A 23,859-nucleotide genomic window follows, 5' to 3' on the forward strand; every position below is an offset into this window, starting at 1 on the left:
AAGGGAATCCTCCTCCCCCTTGGTTTGCTGAGTCCCTTAGTTACTGAGGATCCAACTTTGAAGAGCTGAATGCCACTGGCTCAAATGTACGTCCCTTACTAATTTGTCTCTATTCTCTGAGCTGTTGCAATCTCTCAGCTTCTTAAGGAAGCTAAAGTAGACTATTTTCAATCATTGATTCAAGCTCAAAGTTCCTTGCCTAAACCTTTACATACCACCATGAATACATTTCTTGTCCCACCTTCCGATCCCTCATGCTTGTCGTCTCTCACTGCCTCTGATCTTGCTACCTTCTTTTTCTCAACAATTGAGAAGATTAGATTCTTTATTACTGTTCTGTCCCCTTTTGGTCCGCCTTTGCCTCCAACTACCCCTTCCACAGCGTTACCTCCTGACCATTCTTCTTTCTCCTTTTCTGCCAATTCTGAGATCGAAATTGCTACAGTCATTTCACGCTCTCATCCTACTGCTGCCCCTTCAGACCCTCTTCACACTTTTCTTGTCAAATCAATGATTTCTTTGTTTATTCCTTTTCTGACTTCTCTTTTTAATCTGCCCCTTTCTTCTGCTAGATTTCTGTCTAGCTTCAAAGCTGTGACTGTTATACCGCTTCTAAAAAAAAACTTCCCTTACTCCTGCTTATCCTTCTAATTTCTGGCCTCTCTCTCTCTTCCCCTATCTCTCGAAAATTCTTGAGCACCTTGTTTACTCGCAACTTAGCTCTGTCTCACTACTTACAATCTTCTTCCCCCTTCTCAATCAGGCTTCCTGGTTTTTCTACTGAGACTGCATTGTCATCTGAAACTCTCTTCCATTCTCGTTCTTCTTGATTTTAGCGCAGCTTTCAACACTGTGGATCAACCTATTATTCTTTCAACACTCCTTACGCTTGGTCTTTCTGACTCGTCTCTTTGCTGGTTTTACTCCTACTTGCCTGGACATTCATTTACAATCTCTTGGAAAGGTCCTTAGTCTCAGTCGCTTCCTCTCACATATGGGGTAATCCAGGGCTCTGTTCTTGGCCCTCTTCTTTTTTGTCTGTACACCTCTCCGTTTGCTTATTTGATCCTTGACTCCGGTTACCAAGTATATCTATATGGCGATGACACGCAGATCTATCTCTCTTTTCCTTCTTTCACCAATGCTATTTACACTCACCTTTCTTCTTGTCTTTCTGCTGTTCCATACTGGATGGCTTCTAGATTTCTCTGCCTCAGTCTAACAAAGATGGAAACCTTATATTTTCTGACTAGGCCATCTATTCCTTCTCCTTTGACCATTTCTTTTCCTCCTCTCCAGCTTGTGATTCGTCCCGAGCGCTTGCAACCTAGGTGTTATTTTTGCTTCCTCTTTTTCTTTACAACCCAAAATTGCTTTCATTGTTCATTTGTGTGATTTTTATTTGATTAATATTAGCAAAATTAGGTTTCTATTACCTTTTTCTTCCACTAAAACTCTTCTCCAATCTATAGTGTTGTCCTGTCTTTATTACTACTGTTCCCTCTATGTTGGCTTACCTAATATTGCACTTCTCCCTCTGCGCTCCATTCTCCACTCTTTGGTTCGTATTCTGTTTTGTCTTCCCTGGTCTGCCAGCATTTCTCCCTATCTGGCAAAGCTCCATTGGCTCCCAATTAGGCAACGTCTGGAGTTTAATTTCTATAGTTTTCAAATGTATTCATGCTTTGGTTGCCGCGTAGTTATGTTCCTTGGTCTCTTTATAGCATCCCTCTAGAGGCTTACCTTCTGCCTCTCAGTTTCGCCTTTCTGCTCTCCGGGCTCCTTTTGCTGCTTCCCGCTTACGCTCCATTCAACTGCTCGCACCTTCTCTCTGATCTGAAACTCTGTTACTCTTCTAATTCACTATACTTCTAATGTTTCCCAATTCAAACTACATCTAAAACTCCATCATCTTCAATCTGTTTCTTAGCTCTTGATGTAACATTATTGCTGTATTGGCTTGTGATCTTGCTCTTATGTGCCTTGCTTGTACCGAAATCCTCTCTTTTGTTAAGCACTTTGGATAAAAGCGCTATATACATTTCTGTAAATACAATAGATCAAATAAAATACACATTGCCAGTTGAATGAGGTATCTGGTAGTGAGCTTACGCTCCTCAAATCATTGTTGTGGTAGAAGCACATTGTGGCCTAGATGGAGTGAAGACATTTCTCTCAATGCACCTTTCAGACTCTACAGACTCTACAAACCAACAACAAAGACTCTGGACATTATTCCACTGATGACAATCAAAGCCCACAATTATAAAACAATTCATTGACCTCTTCTCAGGAATATGGCATTAGAAAGTTTGCCAAAACGTATCAAAGTACTTCTTAAAATGAGACTCTTTTGATCAAATTCACAACACAGAGACCCTAACCGTCAACTTATAGACTTATAGACTTCATGGAGGAACTGGCTCGGCGTAGTCTTAAGGGACCGCCTTTGACAAAGCAGTAATGGATGTCACAGAGAATGGTACTCATGTCCCAAACAAGTCATAGTGGGGTCAGGTTCGCGAGTGAGTTGTCCCTTTTTGTTCTGGTTAAGATAATATTCTCCAGACCCCATCTTGTTGGTCCCAAACATCACAGTAGTCCAGATGAAGCGTGGCTAAGGGCAGAGTTCGAAATTGAGGGGAGCTAGGATCTATTTAGCTCATGCTTGTAGCCTAGAAGTGCCTGGTTAGCTTGGCACCAACAGCTACCAAGAGTCACTTGTGGCTCCCCGGGCCAACTGATGCTGAACAAACACCTGTATGAATTTAACTCTATTTATTTGGGACAAACTATAAATAGACAGGATATATTTATCCAACATTTCAACGTGATGGGTCATAAATAAGGGACAAAATGATACGTTTTCATCTTATTTGGAAGTTAGATTTGCAGAAAGCTATGCACTAGCTCCTGGTTCTACAATGGTAGCTCCTGGTCATTAATTAATGTTGGATGCCCAGCAGCTCATTTTAGCTCCTGCTTATTCAATCTCAATTTCGGTCCCTGTAAGGGTCACTCCAAATTAAAATAATTTTTCAGAAATATTCAGAAATTAAGCTCTCAAGATGTCACATGTCCGGTTTAAGGTGTTGTGAAAGCTTTGGCATTTAGCTCATGTCACTCTGTATTCTTGAACAGTACTCTATATTTTATTTTCACACTATAAATTCAGGACAGCAAGAAATAGAATGCAGAGTAATAGAACTGTACAAGCACATCCCATCTGACATGGGGCATTTTGAGATTTCCTGTATATTCTCCTCTGGTGCCTAGCCATGTGATAGCGCAAGACTGCTCCTAGTCTTTGGTATTGACATGCAACTTGTTACTAGTTGTACCCAGTACATCATATTTAGCCGTCTCTCTCTCTTTCTCTTTCTCTCTCACTCTCATGCTTTTATGCTCTCTTTGTCTATGCTCTCTTTCTCTCTCGCACTCCCAATCTCTCTCTCTCTCTCTCTCTCTCTCTCTCTCTTTCTCTGCCCCTACACAAGCAAAGGTCACGTTGTCAGAAGTGCATTTACTCGAGCAGCGGCCCAGGGAAGCAACACAGATATCTTGAAGAAGTTACAGAATGCTGTGATTTTTATGGTTAAGAGTAGAATGAGAACAGCAGTGACAGACGCATCAGCTGAGTGGGACCTGGCCTGGCATTCAGAGACAAACATGTGTCACCATGTGTGTCCTGCAGGAATGTCAGCATCACACTGAAGGCACAGTATCCATATAGAATAAAGTGAGGCACACACAGAAAGGCTCTGCGGGAGGTGCAGGAGGTCTGACAGACCTTGTAAGGGACCAGAAGACCAGACCGCAAGGGCTACAATTGAATGTGCTCCTATTTTCTGTTAATTTATAGTGTTGGTACATATTGTGAATATTGTATTTATGTATTTTTGTTTTATATAGTGTAAACCTAGCTTGAGAACAATAGAATGCTGTGCAACAGTTCATGAAACAGGAGGGTAATGGGTCCGGAATGGCAGCAGAACAGGGGACACAGTTACCTATGTCATGCCTAGGAATTTATTGGAGAGCAGGCTTTTAGCACTTTCCTGAACTGCAGGAGCCATGGAACAACCCTTATTGCTACCGGGATGGTGTTCCAGTATGCCGAGAGCATGCCAGCAGAAGATGGACCATGTCCTGAGGTTTTAACTGTGGGCTAGTGTAGTTTCCAGCCTATCAATGGTCTGGCTCCTAGAGGAGCGTGTACCACCCAAGTGTTAAGCTTGTCTGCAAAGTAGGTGGGCGTATGGGCAGGGTCATCAATTCACCTAAATGCTGGCGTCAGCGGAAGTGATATCACATGCCTGATGCCATCACAGGAAGTGATGTCACATGACCTTTAACTAGGATAGCATCAGTTCCTCTTTAACCGTGGTGACATCAGTGGCTTGCGCGCGTAAAACAAAGTACCTAAATGTAAACAAAATTAAATACCAACTAGTACCAAAGCAGACAAGGATATTTTAGATACCAAACACTTTTTAACAACGGTGCTTCCTTCATATTCATATGCCATGCATTGGGTCATGATACGATAGGGTTAGACCCAATAGAATCAACCTTGGCCAGGGCACTGTCATAGATATGCCACTTCAGCATTGTATGGCCAGTTACTTCCATGTTATTCCAGTTATAGCTGCGTGTCAGGTAGTGTCACTATATGATAAGTAGAGCCCCTACATTGCCAGCTGCTGCGATATTACAGTATCCAAAAACCCAACAGATGCAAGTCACCAACAATGCACCGGAGCATTAATACTTTGATTCACGATAATGATTGGTTATTTATATAGCGATTTCGCCAAAGCACTATACATAGCACATATTTGAATACAATTATCATTCCAACTCAAGTTGGTACTCATTTATCAACCTCAGAAGAATGAAAGACTTAGTTGGCCTTGCCGGGATTCGAACCTGCAACCTGCATATCACACAGATTGCAACAGCGAGCGCTCAAATCGCTAAGCTATCTTACTTCTTAGCTATTAAAAATGCAATGCCAAAATAATAAAACATGTCAAAACTGGCTGCACTATGTAGGCTAAACACGTAATAACACTTATCATGTTTGCTGTAGCCTTGTTGATGCACAGTAAAAAGATGCCATGCCACAGTAAGACATACCTAGATATGTTGGACCAAAATGCCAATCTAACCACACAATAACACTTATCATGCTTACTTTATCATAGATTAACAGAAAAATGTACCATTCCACAGTAAGGAAAGACTAGAGTGGCTGCACCCAAATACCAGTTGAACCAGGTAATTATACTTATAATTGCTTTATCAGAGACGCCCAGTATAAAATGTCAAGCCAAGATGTAAGACATTGCTAGACTTGCTGCACCAAAATGCTAGTCTAGCCACATAATCACACTTAAGATGCTTACTTCATTATGTGTCCAGAAAAAATACTATGAAAGAAACAAAGGAGAGTAGAGTGGCCACCACTGATGCAAGGTAAATGTTTATTAAGATCGCTGAGTTAATCAGAGCATGCCTTAAAGCCTTTATTTATTTATTTATTCAAATTTGTAGAGCACACAACAGCCCGGGGGTGTCGTGGCACTTTGTACAAGCTTGCGTAAATCACAGGAAAAAGAACTAGAAGGAATTCTAGTTCGAGGTATGCTCACGCTGGGCTCTTATGAAAAAGCTGCATATGGTATTCATATTCTCATAAGGTGTTCATAAGGTATTCAAAAAATGGAATTCGAAGAGTTTTCAATTATTTAATTTCATGAAAAGGCAATATGCATCCAGATGTCAAGTTTCCCAAGCTTATATGCCAATGCATTTCGGACATAGTCCGTCTTCAGGCCTTGGACACTAATATTGCGTTAACAAATAGTGACAGCCAATAGCATAAATCAAACAATAACATAAATCAAACATAGAGCAAGTCAAAAATAAGTAAATTATGGAAAAATATTTATAATAAATGTGTACATACCACATTAGATTCAAATCATGAAGTGACAGAGACAAAACAAAGCAATGACAACATATTAGGAAATGCCTTTGTAAATCGTGAAATAAAGCACATGTCTATCATTGGCAATTGAAAAGTAAAGTTTACCTGGCAGAGAAGCCTATATATATATATATATATATATATATATATATATATATATATATATATATATATATCTGAAAATTAATTAGGCGGAAATTAGGGATGTCTAAATTAGACTAGATCACTAAACTAGTGGGTACCACTGACATGGTACAAGAGGTTACCTGGATAAAGGCGATTGTCCTTCTAAAGGTCAAAATCTTTTCCACCTAAAGGAAAATATATGGTTTTCAAATCACATTAAAGTGAGCAAGGACAATGCTACACTGATTTCAAAAGGTTGTGCAGGCTGGTATCGGGGGTCTTACCTTAGTATTGTAGTTACCAAACCCAGCATGCATGAAAACCTTATGAGAATATGAATACCATATGCAGCCTTTTTATAAGAGCATAGCGTGAGCATGCCTCAAACTAAAATTCCTTCTAGTTCTTTTTCCTCAGAGAATATACTATGACAGTACGAAAAGGCTATACTGGCTGCACCCAAATGCCAGGCTAGACAGGTAATAACACTTATCATGCTTACTTTATTATAGATGTGCAGTAAAAATGTCATGCAACAGTAAGAGATGTCTAGACTGGATGTACCAAAATGCCAGTCTCGCCACTAATACACATCATGCCTGCTTTATCAATAATGACCTTTTTTTTTAATTTTTATTGTATGTGGCTAACAAAAAGCCTTTACAAAATTTAAAATAAATACATAAAATGTTTCATATCCAACAGATCGAATTCTATAAAATTATACAATCATTACTTTACCATATATATAAACAAACAAAAATAAATATGTTGAACTTCATCTTTCATGCAATATAAATTTCATGATTTTTACATGTTTCATCTCTTACCATCTAATGCTGCTAATATTTCATTTACCACATTCAGTTAAACAAAGCTAATTCCAGGTCGACAGTTTTCAATAGTCTAGCCAATGCGAAGATTAGGGGCTTCAATCGACCATTCATCATCCAGTTCCAGATAAATTTAGTTGCATTCTCAAAGTCAACATTTACAAACTGCAACAGTGTTTTGGTTCTATCATCTTTAAAATGTACACATTCAAGAATGAAAAGCTTTAAAGTTTCGGCAGGTTCATTGCATAATGGATAACAACACTTTGTCTCAACGGTTTTACACCGATCATTTCCCCAGTACTTTATCCTTTGCCTTGTTGGAAATTGATTCAATTTAAACCGTATATACTGACTCTGCACCATTTGACATGGAAACAGTGCAATGTACATACTCAAATTCTCCCTTTTTTTGGTAAATTTTGCATATTCCCTATAAGTCGAAAAGCCAGAGATTGCCTCCATCGTACTTGTCCAATCCCTCTCAAATAATTTTTTCTTTACGTGTGCCGGTCTAAGGCATAGGTCTTCAGGTTGGACTGCAAGTTCCTTCAATAGAAGTTGCATTTTCATATGGTACTTCATTACAGATTTATTACCATCAATTAAAATGATATTTGTATAATCCTGATATAAGGAGTTCTTGGGTGGTCCTAACATTTTTGCATAGTTGGAGAGTGAGCGCCATTTACTTCTACATGATAGAGACACCAATCCGAATTCATTTCGCACAATGCAATTCGGAATTGCCAAGGGAATACGCAATGCTGTTTTCATTAATCTTCCCTGGAGGATATCAAGTTGAGTACTCATATCGTGGACACACACATCAAGGGTATATAGGATAACAGGCTCAACTTTCAAATTCAGAAACTCTAGCAAGGGGCGGAGAGAGAATCTATAATACTTACCAGATATTAGCTTCATTTGGCTGAGAAGAGGTTGGGCTTTGAGTTTAAGTCTTTCATACCATAGATTAATTGAGGCTGCATTTGGGACAAAGTATCCTAGATATATCGTCTCCACCATGGGTGTTAAAAAGACATTGTTCAGTTTCCATCTATATTGTTTAAATTTCTTGCCCGCATTGAATACCATCATTGTTGTTTTATTTGCATTAGTTTGTAAATTATGTGCATGGGCAAAGCTTTCGAATATCTGCATTATAGTTTGCAGCCCTGCTGGAGTGAGGTCAAATAGGATTATGTCATCGGCAAATCCCAAAAAATGAAGCATCAAGGTACCCAAGCGAGCTGGAAAAACCTTTGCATCATACCACATTTTTTCCAAGTCCGATAAGTAAAGATTGAACAAGGTGGCAGCCAAGTTACATCCTTGTTTCAATCCCAATTCTGTAAATATAGCTTTTGTCATTGCCCACTGTGCTGTCAATCTAATCTTATAGGCAGTGTTCGTGTGGAGCTGGATAAGCCAGTAAATCAATAGCCCAGATATTCCAAAGGATGCCAGCTTCTCCCATAATAGATTACGCACAACTGAGTCAAAGGCATTAGACAGATCTATATAGGACATGTAAATTAGGCATGCACCTTTATTTTTTGTTTCAGCCAATAAATGAGATATTATAGACGCATTAAGCGCAGTTCCCATCCCTCTCCTAAAACAATTTTGACATTTAGAATATAGACCATGATGTTCGATATATTTCTCCAAATCATGCAAAAGAAGTATCGCAAAAACGTTTGCAGATGTATCCATTAATGATATAGGTCTATAATTTGCCGGGTTACATGGGTCCCCCTTTTTTAATACTGGTATTATAATCGAGGTAACCCATGATGCTGGAATCGAGTGAGTTTGAAAGAGCAGGTCGTACTTTATCTTTAAGATACCCGCCCAGAGCAATGGATCTGCTTTATACATACATGGCGGGATACCGTCAGGGCCTGCTGCTCTTGAACTTGATAGTTTAACGATAGCCACACTATGTCCTCTTTAGTCCATTTCATTGCACATGACCCCTGATTCGTTAAAGGCATTTTGGTAATTTTCATAAATCGTTCAGGCAATGTATATTTAACACTGAAGTATTTATCCCAGACTTCCGCTGGAATAGTGTTAGCTGGCTGTTCACACCTAGAGATATGCGGTTGTCGAATACTTGCCCAGATATGTCTAGTGTCCTTTTTCCACAAGGCACTAATGATCGCTTGATTTTCTTTAACATGTAATGTTATCTTAAACCCTTTAATTTTATTTTTGTAGACCTGTAGAATACATTTATTTTTCTTTTCATATTCATATTTGTTCCACTTCAAATAAAATATTTTCCTCATCTCTCTGAGGACCTTTATGTATTAGAGGACCCCCATCCTGCCCAACCCTTCCCACACGTCCCCTCTCCCTCCCACTCTCCTCCAACCCTCAAAATCAACTCCTATGCCCATTATTGCCACAACATCCCTCTTCCTATGCATGAGGCAAGGCGTTTCATAGGTTATGTTATGTTATTGTGACTTCTTCCATCAACCACTGCTATTTTCAGGCTCTCCCAGCACCATCGGATCTTAAAAGAACTGAAGGTCTGGGAGGACTTAGTGGGATTGAGAGGAAAAAGCGTAAGAAAGCTTTGATGTGCTGTTGGTAGCTTCTGTCCAGAAAAAATGGTTACTGAGTGCTGGCTTGTTTTTAGTTGGCAGTCATTATGTGGTGTTTGGTTTATGAGTATGTATGTGGAGATTTGTGGGTGGTTTGTTTTGTTTCTTGTTGGGTGATGCGCAGTGTGTGCAGTTTGCGTTGGTTTTAAGTTTTTGCTATGGTAGATGTATGGTGTGTTTTGTTCTGTGTTCATGGGTGAGTAAGCAGGATATTGTAGATTTATTAGCAGGGTTAGTTAGTGGGCTTAGTGGACAATTGCATCAAAGTTAAGCTATGTTCAATACAGTGGCTACACCCGAAATGTATCTAAGTGCAATTGCATTGACTAGCCTTGAAAATTCATCTAAATACAATACACTGGCTACCGTAGAAAATTCATCTAAATGCAATAAATTGGCTACCATCGAAATTCATCTAAATGCAATACATTGGCTAGCTTTGGAGAGCAGCAAAATTCAACACAGTGGTAGGAATCCCATGGTAGTAATAAATTAATAAAGTAGCAAAGCAGTGGCAGGATGTAAAAAGCACAGAACTGACCATGCTCCCCATTCCTACCACCTTATTTGGTGGTTGCATTAGACTTGTTTGTAAGGCACCCACGGCAAACAGGCACACAGGCAGTGGGAGCTTCCCAAGTGAGTGGATTCTGATGTCTGGGTGTTCTGGACAGGTGGGTGCTTCAGCAACCAATCAGGAAAAGGGACGGTCAGGAAGGGAGAGTGGAGAGAGGAGGGTCAGGATGGAGATGGATAGGAAATGGGGAAAGGGAAAATGGTGGGCAACAACGAGGAGCATGCAAAGGGTGCAAATGCTCTTACCCAGTGTTTGCTCTTTGTGGTGTGGGGCACAAATGGGGCTGGCAATCTGGAGCCAGCGAGAAACTCTCTGGTGCAGTCCGTGTGTTCCAGACACATGGGCACAGTTGGCGCAATCAGGAAAATACCAAATACAAATACAGAACACCTCAGCAACCAATCAGGAAGAGGATGGGCAGGAAGGGAGAGTGGAGAGAGGAGGGTCGGGATGGAGGTGGATTGGGAATGGTTAAAGGTAAAATGGAGGGCTAACTACAAGGAGCACGCAAGGCGTGAAATCACTCTTACCAGGTGTTTGCTCTCTGCTTCTGCAGAGCATAAATGGGGCTAGCAAAATGGCGGCAGCAAGAAACTCTCTGGTGCAGTCCAGGTGCTCCAGACCCATGGGCACCTCAGCAACCAATCAGGAAAAGGATGGGCGGGAAGGGGGAGTGGAGAGAGGAGGGTCGGGATGGAGATGAATGGGGAATGGGGAAACGGAAAATGGAGGACTAACTAGGAGGAGCATGCAAGGGGTGCAATCACTCTTACCAGGTGTTTGCTCTCTGCGGCTGTGGGGCTCAAAATCATAGGCAAGCACTGGGATGAGGAAGAGTGGGACTAGGAGTAATAAAGATTACTGGTAAGTACCCCAGATATTTAAAACAAGCACACACATTCACACACCACTTGCTCATTTACCCATTCATTCACACACTTAAATTACATAATATACATACAGATACATTTTTACGGTGTCCAGTCAACTCGGCGAAAAAAAACTGGTCGACTGCAATTTGGTCGACGCAATTTGGTCGAAAACCAAATGGTCGAATTTTTTTTTTTATTTATATATTTATTTTTCGGGTTTTTGTTTAGTTAAAAAAGGGGTTTTTAGAGAAAAAAAGGGGGTTGGGGGGGGACCCCCCCAAAAAAAAAAAAAAAAAAGGGTTAAAATAAAAAAATAAAAAATTTCGACCATTTGGTTTTTGACCAAATTGGTTCGACCATTTGTCTGGTCGACCAATTTTTTTCGACGAAATGTCTGGCAACCATTTTTACATCTAAAAGAATTAATTTAATTACCCTGCAAAATCTGTTACCCTCCTCTGCAGGCATGACTCTGGCTCCCATGCTCCAGCACGCATGCAAGGAATCACCTCTGGATCCTGTCATGCGCTGCAGACCAGAGGAGCCAGAACCATCCATGTCCGGGGCGGGGGGGGGGGGCGATCGCATATTACCAAAATGCAATTATTTATTTTTTAAGTCACTCTGACTTCAACAAGAAATTATTTCCGTTACAGAAAGCCAACACCAATAATTTCTTTTTAAAGTCAGAGTGACTGCAAATAGAAATGATTTCTTTTTTAAATCTGAGCCCATCCCCAGGGGTCAAAGAGGCAGTGTCAGGGGTCACATGAGGTTGGTAGGGGTTACAGTTGCGACCCCTAGCATACCCAAATGATAGTCCTGCATCTGGATCGTGGGTGCTTTGTAGGTGATACTGGCAATTTTTGAAAGGATCCTTAAAGGGCAGAGAGCTAGTGAAGAGCATGCAGGATGTGGGTGACGTGGCATTTTTTTTAGAATTGGTGCTAAGCCAGGTTGCGGTATCATGGACTGCTTTGAGGGGAGCCAGGAATACTGCTGATAACCGTCAAAGGAGGTTGTTACCTCCATCAATGCATGCAATTATGAGAGCCTGTATCATTGTCCATAAGTTCTGGAGATGGTGGAAGGACTTAATATTGCCAAGCAGCATGATTTGCTACCCCACGATCTGCATAGTGTATGTTCAGGTTCAGCAGCACTACCAACCAGTGGACAGCACAACAAATTAAACATCGCCTTGCTGCTCTGAAGAAACTGATAATTGTTTGTAATCTTAGTGTGACCCTCTCTAAAAAGAAGGACAGACATTTTAAGAGACACAATGGTGTATATTCCAGTGGCTGCTGTTGAATTTGTTAACTGGAGGGGAGTAAATATTTATCCCAGATATGCCACAGCGACCGAGTATAGCGAGGGAGCCTGCTCTAATCAAGCGAGTTTCTGGGGGGTTCACCCCCTGTGAATTTCTTTATATAATGGGTTAAAATGGTGCCTTTTAGAGCACACATTTTAGGAAAATTGGGTAAAAAGCCAAACAGTTGGCAATTGGCTTTGTAGGGTAACTCATGAAAAAATCTAATAGATGCAAGTCACCAACAGTGCACAGGAGCATTTATCCAACACACTTTCATGATGCCTTTTGCCACAATATGTGCCAGTATAAAACCTTTTCACACTGGCTGTGCCCATACATTTCCATCTGACAGCACCATTATACCCTAGTATTCCCATGTACGAGCATACTTATATTTGCTTTGCACATAATGCCAGAAATAATACTATATGAAAACATGTCCATGTTTGTTATATGGCAGTATCCCCACTTAAGAACATATTCCAGTTGGCTCTACCATTAAAAATACATATCAAAATATGAAAACATGTCCAAACTGGCAGCACTAAAATGCCACTTGAGCTACATAATAACACTTATCTTGCTTGCTTCATCAAAGATGCCCAGTATAGAAATTGGCATACCACAAAAATAAATGGCTAGACTGGTTGCATAACAGTGTCAGTCTTGCTTCATAATAGCACTTATCATGCTTTCTTTATCAAAGATGCCCAAAACAAAATGTCATACCACAATAAGAAATGACTAGACTGGCTGCATTGAAATGCCAGTCTAGCTACATAATAACACTTATGCTTGTTTTATCAAAGATGCCCAATACAAAATGTCATGCAACAGTAAGAATAATACCACTGATCCTGCTTGCTTTATCAAAATGCCCAATACAAAATGTCATGCCTCTGTAAGAAATGGCTAGACTGACTGCATTGAAATGCCAGTCTAGCAACATATTGACACTTATCATGCTTGCTTTATCAAAGCTGCCCAATATAGAATGTCATACCACAATAAGAAATTGCTACACTGGCTGCATTAAAATGCCAGTCTAGCTACATAATATCACTTATCATGCTTGCTTTATCAACCATGCCCAGTACAAAATGCCATGCCTGCTCAATGGTGCACCGGCACCTTGCACTCAGTCATAATCACATTTATGATTAATGTGATTATGTCTGAGTGCGAGGCGCTGGCCTGCCAGTTGGCAGATGCATGTAAGGAGTTAGGGTCCCAGAGTACAGCCATTGCATTTTTACTTGGCACAGATGCGCAGTAAAAACTGCCATTCCTGCACCCTGAGGCCCGAGTACCTCACAAGCACACTTTAATTGTGTGTGTGCGAGGTGCTGGGGTGCCCAGTCATGGCTATATTTAGCCATTAATAAATTACATTCCTTCCCCCATTGCCCTCCAGCACATCACATACACAGATAATCAACTATGTGTACATGTGAGGCGCTGGCGGGCTTAGGGGTAAGGCATGACAATGCATGTGAGGCGCAAGGAATCCCAGCGGACTGGGCTGGCATTCTTTACTGGGCATACCCAGTAAAAAATGCCATGCCTGCCTCCTGGGCCCCAGTGCCTCACCCGCACATGAGGAATGTGATTGTGTGTATGCGAGGTGCAAGGGGGCTAGGCATGGTATTTTTTTACTGGACATCTATCATAGATGCCCAGTAAAAGAAAATGACATGCCTGTTCCCTGGGTCTCCAGCCCCTCACACACGCTCACAATCAATGTTGTTATGGGTGTATGCCAGGCACAGGGAGTGCAGGGGGCGGGCGTGTTATTTTTTACTGGACATCTATCATAAATGTCCAGTAATAAATATCATGACTGACCCCTGGGCTCCACAGCACCTAACACACGCACACAATTAACGTGTGTATGGGAGGATCTGGAGTGCCCAGGGGGCAGGCATGGTATTTTTGACTTGACATCTATGATAGATGTCCAGTAAAACATGGCCATCCCTGTCCCCTGCGCCCCACATTGCCAAACTCAAGTACACAATCAAAGTGATTATGTGCCTATACAAGGCGCCAGGGCGCTCAGGGGAGCAAGTGTGGTCTTTTCTACTAAACATCTATGATAGACGTCCAGTAAAAAAATGCCATCCCTGTCCCCTGTACCACACAGCGCCAAACACAATCACACAATCAAAGTGATTATGTGTGTATGCAAGGCGTCTGGGGGGCCACAGGGAGCAGGTATGGTATTTTTTACTAGACATCTATCAACTACGTCCAGTAAATAAATATCATATCTGTCCCCTGGGCCCCACAGCACCTCAGAAGAAGAGCTGATTTTGGCCGGTGGGGAGGGGTATTGTGCAACAAAGGCATTTTTAAAATGCCTTTGTTGTTACAAACCTCCTCCCCCCACTCGCCAAAATCGGCTCTACAGACCAGCACACACACACACACACACTAACACACACACACATTAACACAACATTCACACAGCAAGCACTCTCTCATTCACACAAGCACCCATCATCATGCACTCACTCATACACGCATCCATACACATATCAAATAATAAATAAATGAACCTACAAACAAACACATTTGCACACTATACACACACAGCAATCGCTCTCTCATTTACACCAGCAGCCATCATTATACATTCACCTAACAACACAAGCATGCCCGCATCCATACACAATTTAAATAAACGTACCTTCTGGCGCGGGTCCTGAAGTTTCCTCTCCAGCACTCCAGCCCCTGCTAGCATGAACAGGAAACAGGAAGCTTACTGGATCCTGCACATGCGTGCATTCGCCTGAGCGTAGGTGAGCAGATGCCCCACTTCAGGCTGTTCTGTCTATATGTGCGAGGAGGTGCAGGAGCTTATTGAGCTTGTGCGGCTGGGGAATTGTATCAATGTTTCCCTTTGACAATTCAGAGTGCTCCCTCTGCTGAAAAAAACTGTGGAGGGAGCACTCAGCATTTAACTGGGCTGGCTCCTCCATAATGGGCAAGAGAGGGCCAATACCTGGTGGGTCGACGCCCCTCACACATTATGGACTAGTCGCAACTGGGATATCCCTTGCAAGAGAAGCTAATAAAAAGGACTCAAAGTTTACTAATATTGTAAAACGTCTTTTAATATTCAATCCTAGTATTTATTGTGGTAATCGTGAGAACATTACACCAGCCTTGCTAAGCAAAGCAGAATAGCCATGTAACTAATTTTCTGACAGAACGTTATACTTCAAAGATGGACAAGCTGGTGTGTTCCTACTGTACTCTTTTGAAATAACAGTAAAGTAAAGGGGAAGAAAGATGAATAGCTCCAATACAGGTTTCTGGCTGCCTTGCTTACAATCAAAGCCAATGGCCCTCATTACAAGTCAGGCGTTAAGGGTTTAACAGCGCTGTCGGCGCCATTAACCCTTAACGCCTGATTCACACTTTAACGCCTGCTTTTTGCAGGCGTTAAAGTCCAAGGCGCTAAGCGACCTTGGTGCTAATTACGGCACCGTAATTTACGGTGCCGTAATTAGCGCCTTCCCCATCCCCATTATGCCCTATGGGGCAAAAATGGGAATGGGGAAGGGCAAATGGTGAATGGGGAATTACCGCCCCACTCACTTTGGAATGGGGCGGTAATTCCGCCATCCACCATGGCGGAATCCGGCATGGACCATGGTGCTAATAGCACCATGGTCCAACGCCTGACTTGTAATGAGGGCCAATATTTGGAACATAAGAATGGTTACAGATCTTCATATTTGACAAATATATCTGTGATACAAGATGTTTATGCTCGATTCACTGAATACACAATGCGCACTGGTGCCGGTGTTCATTTAAACACCTCCCTAACATTCACGTGATTGCAACCATGAACCACATATACTCATTCAGACAGCCCCAGATTTCACATATGAAGATAACATGGCTGCAACATCTGTTACTTCGTTGGAGTCCTAGGGTCATCCTGCTTCTCGTTTCAGGAGAGAATGTTTTCTCTCCCATATGAGAGCCTCGAAGAAGGAGCATCTGGGTCTCAAGAAAAGGATCTCTGTGCGTGTATGCGTGCCCAGTCAACAGTGCGCAGTGATTATATTGAAAGGATTGGATACATAACGTAAATAAAATGGGCGTTCTGACAAAAAGTGTAAACAAACCTCATGGAAACGGACTCGATAGCTTCAGAAAGTTGAAGAAAATAGGTTTATTTGTGAACAAGATTAATTTGTGGTGTTTACCTGAAAGCAGTTACACATTAAGCAATCCCTTACTCTATGTAGGATTTTTGCCCATCCCAAGCAGACACTCACTGCTGTCTCTGCCAGAGTCTTGACTAAATGACTGCTCTGAACAGAGAGATGGGGAAAAAGGCTATTGCCATCCCAGTCTAAGTTCCTTTCTCACACCAGTCTCTGCCCTATTGGGGAGGGTCGAGCCCCTGCGAACATTTCCAGGGAAGGGTCGAAACCCTTTTAATCTCAACAAAGCTGATACTTGGCTAGCATGGAACTTGTGCAATGCGGGAGGCAACATCTGAGTTGGGAAACGTGGGTCGCAGCCTTATATAAACCGAATTTCATTCCTTAGGGACAATTTTCATAACAATGGCTATGCAGTATGAACAGTAAAAAGACAGTACACAGTTGGTAGAGTACATACCCTTAAGGTTCCACTAAAAAGGATTGAGCACACTGGTTGGGGGAGCAGGGGACCAGAAACGTGCTTTCTTCCCACGACACTGCAAAAGAGAAATAAAACAGAACGTGAAGTGGGCACAGGAAGTTGCTCAACTGAAGAAAATGTGACTCATAGCTCTAAAGCTTTCAAAGTTGCAACGGCAATCCTAACACAGTGGGGTACTGATCGGGCATGAACTTTGCATTGAAATTAATATGCCTCAAGGAGAGTTTGGAGAGTCACACAATCAACAGATTATGTTTACTGCATGCATTCCTAACCCTAACTATAGGGGCCGATGGTCTCCTACCTCATTCTCTTCAGATCTTTTCGCACCCACCTTCTAGGGCTGCGGGCTAACCTGGTAAATGTGTGGGCAATGCCTCCTAGAGCACCTGACTTCATCAGCACATTAATGACTTGTCAATTGACGGCGACTAGTTAGGTTGGCAGTGAATTCAGTCGGGGTTGACCACACTCTCTGTCCCTGCATGGCCTAAAACCTGATCCCTGCACAATTTACCCTGTTCGGATCATTAATGTTCAGCTGCTTTACGTCTTACTGCTAAGCCGAGCAAGCAAGCCACGCCTGACTCCAACATGATAAACTGCCAGTCCACCCCAGACCGAAAGAGGATGGGGCTTGTTATGTCTACGTGGTGACGCAAGGCGTACAATAAACGCCCCACCACCGCCCCGCGTAGGCAGTTCCGGGGCAGTGAACCGAGCTGAATGTGTCTGCGTATCATTAGCTCCCGCTGAAGCTGCGTCAGCGAGGCCTACCCACGCGGGCCTCACACTCCCTGTCTCCGGCTGCTTACGAGACAGGGAGTGAAGAGGTGGCTCTTCAGTATTGATATATCCCTTTGACCCATACACTGACCGTTCATCTATTGGCCCAAGATGACAACTATGGATTCAAAAATTTGAGATGGCAATGGAGTGTAAGGACATCACCACTGCGAGAAAAATGAGATCACACCTATTGCTGAACGTGGGGGATGAAGTGCTACGTACTTTCAATTCTCTGACAATTGATGACAGCCAGGACATTTACCAGCAAGTGAAGGATGCCCTAACGGCCCATTTTCTCCCACAGCTCAATCCAGATCACGAAACATTCATGTTTTGTACTACCATCCAACTGGAAGAGGAGACCTTAGATGCCTACCACACCAGGCTCAGGAAGCTGGCGATATCGTGCAAATTCACAGACATTGAGAAGGAAATTCGGAGACAGCTCATCAACGGCATCCAATCAAAGAAACTGAGAAGGATGGTACTGAGTGATGGTTCTATGACAATACGGAGGCTAACATGGTACTGAGTGAAAAGGGCATCTCGTTAACCCGAATCCTTGAGTTGGGTCGCCAGAGGGAATTAGCTCACGCCAGAGCAGCACACATGGGCACAACCCTTCAGAAACTACAGCCAGCCCTCACAACAGCCACCGTAGCCCAGATCACGAATCAACAATCAACGAGGGATGAAACTGGCGGAAACCACATGCTCCAGCAAGTATTAATAACAATAAACAGCAAGTATTAATAACAATAAACATTGGGGCATCTGTGAATGTTATGCCAATGACCACTTTCAGAACACTCCAGCCACAACCGGACCTAAAGGCGACGGACACATTGCTATTCACATACGGGTGCAAGACCCCACTACCCGTCGTAGGCAGGTTCCGCACCACCCTCAGCCACGGAGAAACTGTGCTACAATCCAAAATCTATGTGGTGAACGCGGGCATTGAATGCCTCCTGAGTGGAGATGCCGCAGAAGACTTGGGGCTGGTGAGCTTCATCTGCGAAGTGACAGACTCACAAGAGGGCGAGAGGGCCTGGAGAAATACCCCAATCTACAAAAAGGGATAGGATGCCTAAAGGGGAAATCAATCAGACTCCACATCGACGAATCGGTCCAACCAAGAGCAGTACGGCACAGAAGAACTCCGTTTCACATGTGCGAACAAGTAGAAAAAGAGCTCAGGGCGTTGGAGAAAGCCGGCATAATTGAAGAGGTGACGGGACCCACACCATGGGTCTCCCCCATGGTAGTCACCAAAAAGCCAAAACAACCAGGCAAGGTTCGAATTTACATAGACATGCGCCTCCCAAATATTCTCCAAGGTGGACCTGAACGCGGGCTATCACCAGTTGAAGCTACACAGGGACTCCCGGTATATAACAACATTCTCAACACACATTGGCCTGCGAAGGTACAAGCGCCTGAGTTTTGGGATCTCCTCGGCCGCCGAGATTTTCCAACAAACAATACAGGAAGTAATATGCGGCATACCAAGTGTCCTAAATGTCAGTGACGATATCTTGATTCATGCCAGCAACAGAGAAGAACACATGAAAAGGCTACACATGCTCCTCAACAGGCTAGAAGGGGCAGGACTAACTATTCATAAAGGGAAATGTGAATTCCTAAAAAACGAGATATCCTTCTTTGGCTGTATCTTCAGCAGCACAGGCATCTCAGCGGACCCCCAGAATGTCGCAGAAATCCAAGCCGCTAACCCACCCACCACGCCAACTGAGGTGCAGTTTTTTGGGAATGGCGACTTACTGCGGGAGGTTTATCCCAAATCTGGCCACACTGTCGGAACCCCTTCGAGAACTCATCAAAGCCAGCACAAAATGGGAATGGGGACATGCCTGCCAAGAAGCTTTTGAGCACATAAAAGCATCACTGTCAGTGGACACTACAATGGCCTACTATGACACTACGCTCCCAACGGAACTGTATGTAGACGCTAGCCCAGTAGGCCTAGGGGCCATCCTCACACAGGTGACGAAGGCGGGTGAGCAAAGGCCGATTGCAGATGCCTCCGCAGCGCTAACACCAACGGAGCAACGATATTCCCACATTGAAAAAGAGGCAATAGCAGTGCTATGGGGGTGTTGCCATTTCCACATCTACCTGTATGGCAGAATTACAACCTACACGGACCACAAACCGTTGCTGCCCATATTCATGGGCATGTCCTCCCACCCACCGGCTAGGATCGCCAAATGGCTATTACACCTCCAGCAATACAATTTTGAACTGGCATACCAGCCTGGCAGTGGAAACCCGGCAGACATCCTGTCAAGGCACCCAAGAGCGGCAATAACCCAGGAAATCCATGTGGGAGAAGAGACGGAGGATCACATCTGCCAGATAGTGCAAACTATGAGGCCCAGGGCCATCAACCTGGATGACATCGTGGAGGAAACACAATAGGACCCGTGTTGCAACTTGATAAAGGACACCATAATATCAGGGGAATGGAGGTCATTCCTGAGGAACAACCACAACAAGACAGCAGAGGCGAAGAACTTCCTCACAGGAATCTTTACGATCCAGCAAGACCTGTCCATCACGGAACAAGGGTTACTACTCAGGGGAACCCGAATAATTATCCCCCTAAGCATCCACAACAGAATAGTGGCTTTAGCACACGAGGGCCATCAAGGAATGGTACGAACAAAAGCCCGAATCAGGCATCGCGTATGGTTCCCCCAGATAGACGACAAAGTCGAAAGACTGATCAGCACCTGCCTTCCATGCCAAATAACAGGGGCTCCAGCCGACCCGGAACACATCCAATCGGCAGCTCGAGGGTCTGGCAGATGGGACGCAATAAGCATCGACTTTTGCAAATTACAAGAAGGCATCTACCTACTAGTGGCCATAGACGACCACTCTCGGTACCAAGAGGTCGAGATTGTCAACTCCACGGCAGCTGAGGTGGTCATCCCCGCGATTGAAAACATTTTCGCGACTCACGGACTGCCAACGAGAATCAGGAGCGACAATGGCCCACCCTTTCAAGGGGAGGAGTTCAAAAAATACCTCCAAGAGCTCAACATCCGCTACCACCACATCATGCCACGATGGCCGCAGGCAAATGCTGATGTGGAATGATTTATGAGGACACTCAACAAGGTCCTGCGACTGTCGAGGGTCAACGCTAGCCCCTGGCAGGTTGACCTCTATCGGTTCCTGCGAAACTATAGGGTCACACCTCACAGCACGACTGGCGTCCCGCCGGCAGACCTAATGTTTGGCACTGTCATAAATTCCTCCATACCACATCACCCCAGCAGAAGCCCCGACACGATCGACAACGAGCGGACAGAAGCAAGAAGGACTGGAGCCAACGCACACATGAGCGCCAAGAGGGGGCAAACAATCCGATCACTGAGTGGGTGACCAGGTGGTCATGATGAGGAATCCGTCTAGATCCAAGTTGGACACCCGCTATGAGGCAGCCCATTGGACAGTCAGCAAACGACAAGGAACGATGATAACTGTACAAAGAGGACATAAACAAGTGACGAGAAATGCGTCATGGTTAAAAGCAGTGCCAAGAAAACTGTGGACTCATGGTGAATACCCCCAAGAAGAAGATGGTCACATGCCGAATGATGCGGAACCCGAGAACACACAGGGCAGAGACGACACAGACGAAGGAACCCATGAGCTGTTGAGTGAACCAGAAATGGGTGAGCAGGACATTGAAGGTGAGACACCCGACGGGACAGTAGAGCCCAGTTCCAGGAGTGGGAGAACCCGTTTGGTTTAAGAGTTTCAAAAGTGTGTTATGTTTATTTGGTTCAAGTTAAAATAAAGGAGGAATGTTCTGTCCGCCTTGCGTCCCGCTACGCGGTGACGCACAGCGTCCAATAAAGGCCCCACTCCCGCCCCGCAGAGGCAGTTCTGGGGCAGTGAACCGAGCTCAATGTGTCTGCGTATCATTAGCTCCTGCTGGAGCTGTGTCAGCGAGGCCTACCCACGCGGGCCTCACACTCCCTGTCTCTGGCTGCTTATGAGCCGTGACAGGATCCAACAGGGCTAACAGCAGGGACGAGAGAGTGGGGTGCAAAACAGGTACTGACAGGTGCTGATTTTGTGAAGGCTACAGCTATTACTTACATCTCTAAATGAATTAGTGATATGGTTCGCTCAGGAAATGGAAATTTCAGAGCCGTAATGAAAGGTGCTCTTGTGAGCAGCAGTGGCAGAAGATGACTTTTTCATGGTCTCTGTTTTGAGGAGTGATTTGACTTTTGAGAGCTAATCACAGGCCAACACAGAACGGAACGGCGTGTGGGTAATTAATTTAGTAGTGGAGGGGATGGACATATGTGCTTGTGGACATGCTGTTAGGGAGATTTCTCATTTCTGTGCTAACCCTGGAGTGAGTGAGACCTTTTTCTCACTCTCTCATGTGTTTTTACCTGATTTGGATTTTGTGTTTTCACTGTTTTTGGAGTCTGACAAACTACATAGGCCTCTGCTTTTTGTACAGTAATACGCAGCACTTTCAGAGCAGTGTCACAGAGAAATCCTTTTAGATTTCTCATAAGGTTTAACTACCTTTTCTTGTGCGAACTACAGTTCCCAAGAATAGTAAAGTGAAATTGACTTTACTTCAGGGATGTCATTTTGGGGTCGCAACTGCGACCCCAGGGTTCTCTCTTGCTTTGCGACCCCTGAAGTCTCTCTTGCTACCCCTGTGGTCTCCCTTGCTACCCCTAAAACAAAAGAAAAAACATGTTTTTCTTTTTTAATTGAGGATCCTGGCCTGTGGCAAGCAGCATGTGGCTCCTTGGGCCAGTAGCATGTGGCTCTTTGTTTCTGGAGTGGCTGATTTTCTGATAGCTATAGCTGCCAAGATAGCTCAGTGGGTTGTGTGCTCGCTGCTGCAATGTGCGTGTCATCTGCATGTTGCAGGTTCGGCTCCCGGCATGGTCAACTCAACCTTTCGTCCTGCTGAGTTTTATACATTAGTAGTAGGGCTGTACCGAATAGCATATTTAGTACTCGGCCGAATACCGAAAAGTTTGTCAACTATTCGGCCGAAGCCGAATATGAAGCCGAATAGTTGCTTTATTTAATAAATCATGTTCCAAACTTAAAAAAAAAAAAACGTATTAAAAAAACAAATGAAGGACCATTTTAAATGCATTCTATACTTTTATTGCTCTTCATTGTAAATAATCTAGCATCTTTATTTAAAGTATAAAAGCCAGAAATAAAGCAGATTTAACCAAAATGAAGGGACCAAATGTACAGAAGATTGTTGCATATTCAGTGCCAGTTAAAGTAGGAGGCTTCACAAATGCAAAAGGACTGCCTTTCTATCAAGTTGCAAAGTCGATGCGGTCGAGTTTTGAAACAAACTTCTTTGCAGTTCACATATAAATGTATAAAATGGTTCATGCAGGACACGAGTCAAGAGGAAATCTGAAATGTGTGAACTCCATCTCACAACTATTCACCCCACCCAAACAAATGCTGCTCACTTTTAACTTATCCTAGCCACTCTTTCTCGCCAATACACAAAAATATGCAATTTATAATTCCTGATAAAATATCAGATAATGTTAAACTCAGGACTTAAGTCCATAAAAAAAGAAAAGGGGGGACTATGACGTACGCATTGGGAAGTGACATGACAGGAACTGAAAGTATGCACATTTCTTTCAGTTTGTTTTTTCCAACTGAAAAAAATGCACATTGCTTATGATATGATATGGCATTTATAATGCGCCTACACACAAGTGTTTCAAGGCGGGACGAGGCAAGGGAGGGGGAACAAAGGGAGCAGAGACAGCGATCTTACTAGGCCAGGTGTCATTCAGATCGCGCAAGTGCATGTGAAGGGGGGGAGGGACAGTGCAGTATAGTGCAAGGGAATATATAAACATTGCCAAAAGAAAAGATGTTCCTGTATTGTTGCACGCCAAGTATAAAAGATTAGCACCTTTTTGTCTAAGAATCTGTAACAAAACATGCCCTAAAGAGCAGATTACAATATAAGATATTCTTCAGCTGTGTAATAGCAATTTGTCTGGTCTA

At 43.4% G+C, this 23,859-nt stretch overlaps 1 protein-coding gene across 2 annotated transcripts in view; it reads right to left on the minus strand.

Moving 5' to 3' along the window:
• The window catches only part of LOC138497705 (membrane-spanning 4-domains subfamily A member 4A-like), a 558,077-nt gene extending 540,999 nt beyond the window's left edge, over window positions 1-17,078 (minus strand). For both annotated transcript variants that reach the window (XM_069621329.1, XM_069621328.1), the window contains exon 1: window positions 16,981-17,078. The gene's annotated coding sequence lies outside the window, so the exon portion shown is untranslated. The remainder of the gene's footprint in view (window positions 1-16,980) is intronic.
• Window positions 17,079-23,859: the final 6,781 nt, after the last annotated feature.

This window comes from Ambystoma mexicanum, chromosome 5q, assembly GCF_040938575.1.
Source record: "Ambystoma mexicanum isolate Mex_15411 chromosome 5q, UKY_AmexF1_1, whole genome shotgun sequence".
In the NCBI taxonomy this organism is placed as follows: Eukaryota; Metazoa; Chordata; class Amphibia; order Caudata; family Ambystomatidae; genus Ambystoma; species Ambystoma mexicanum.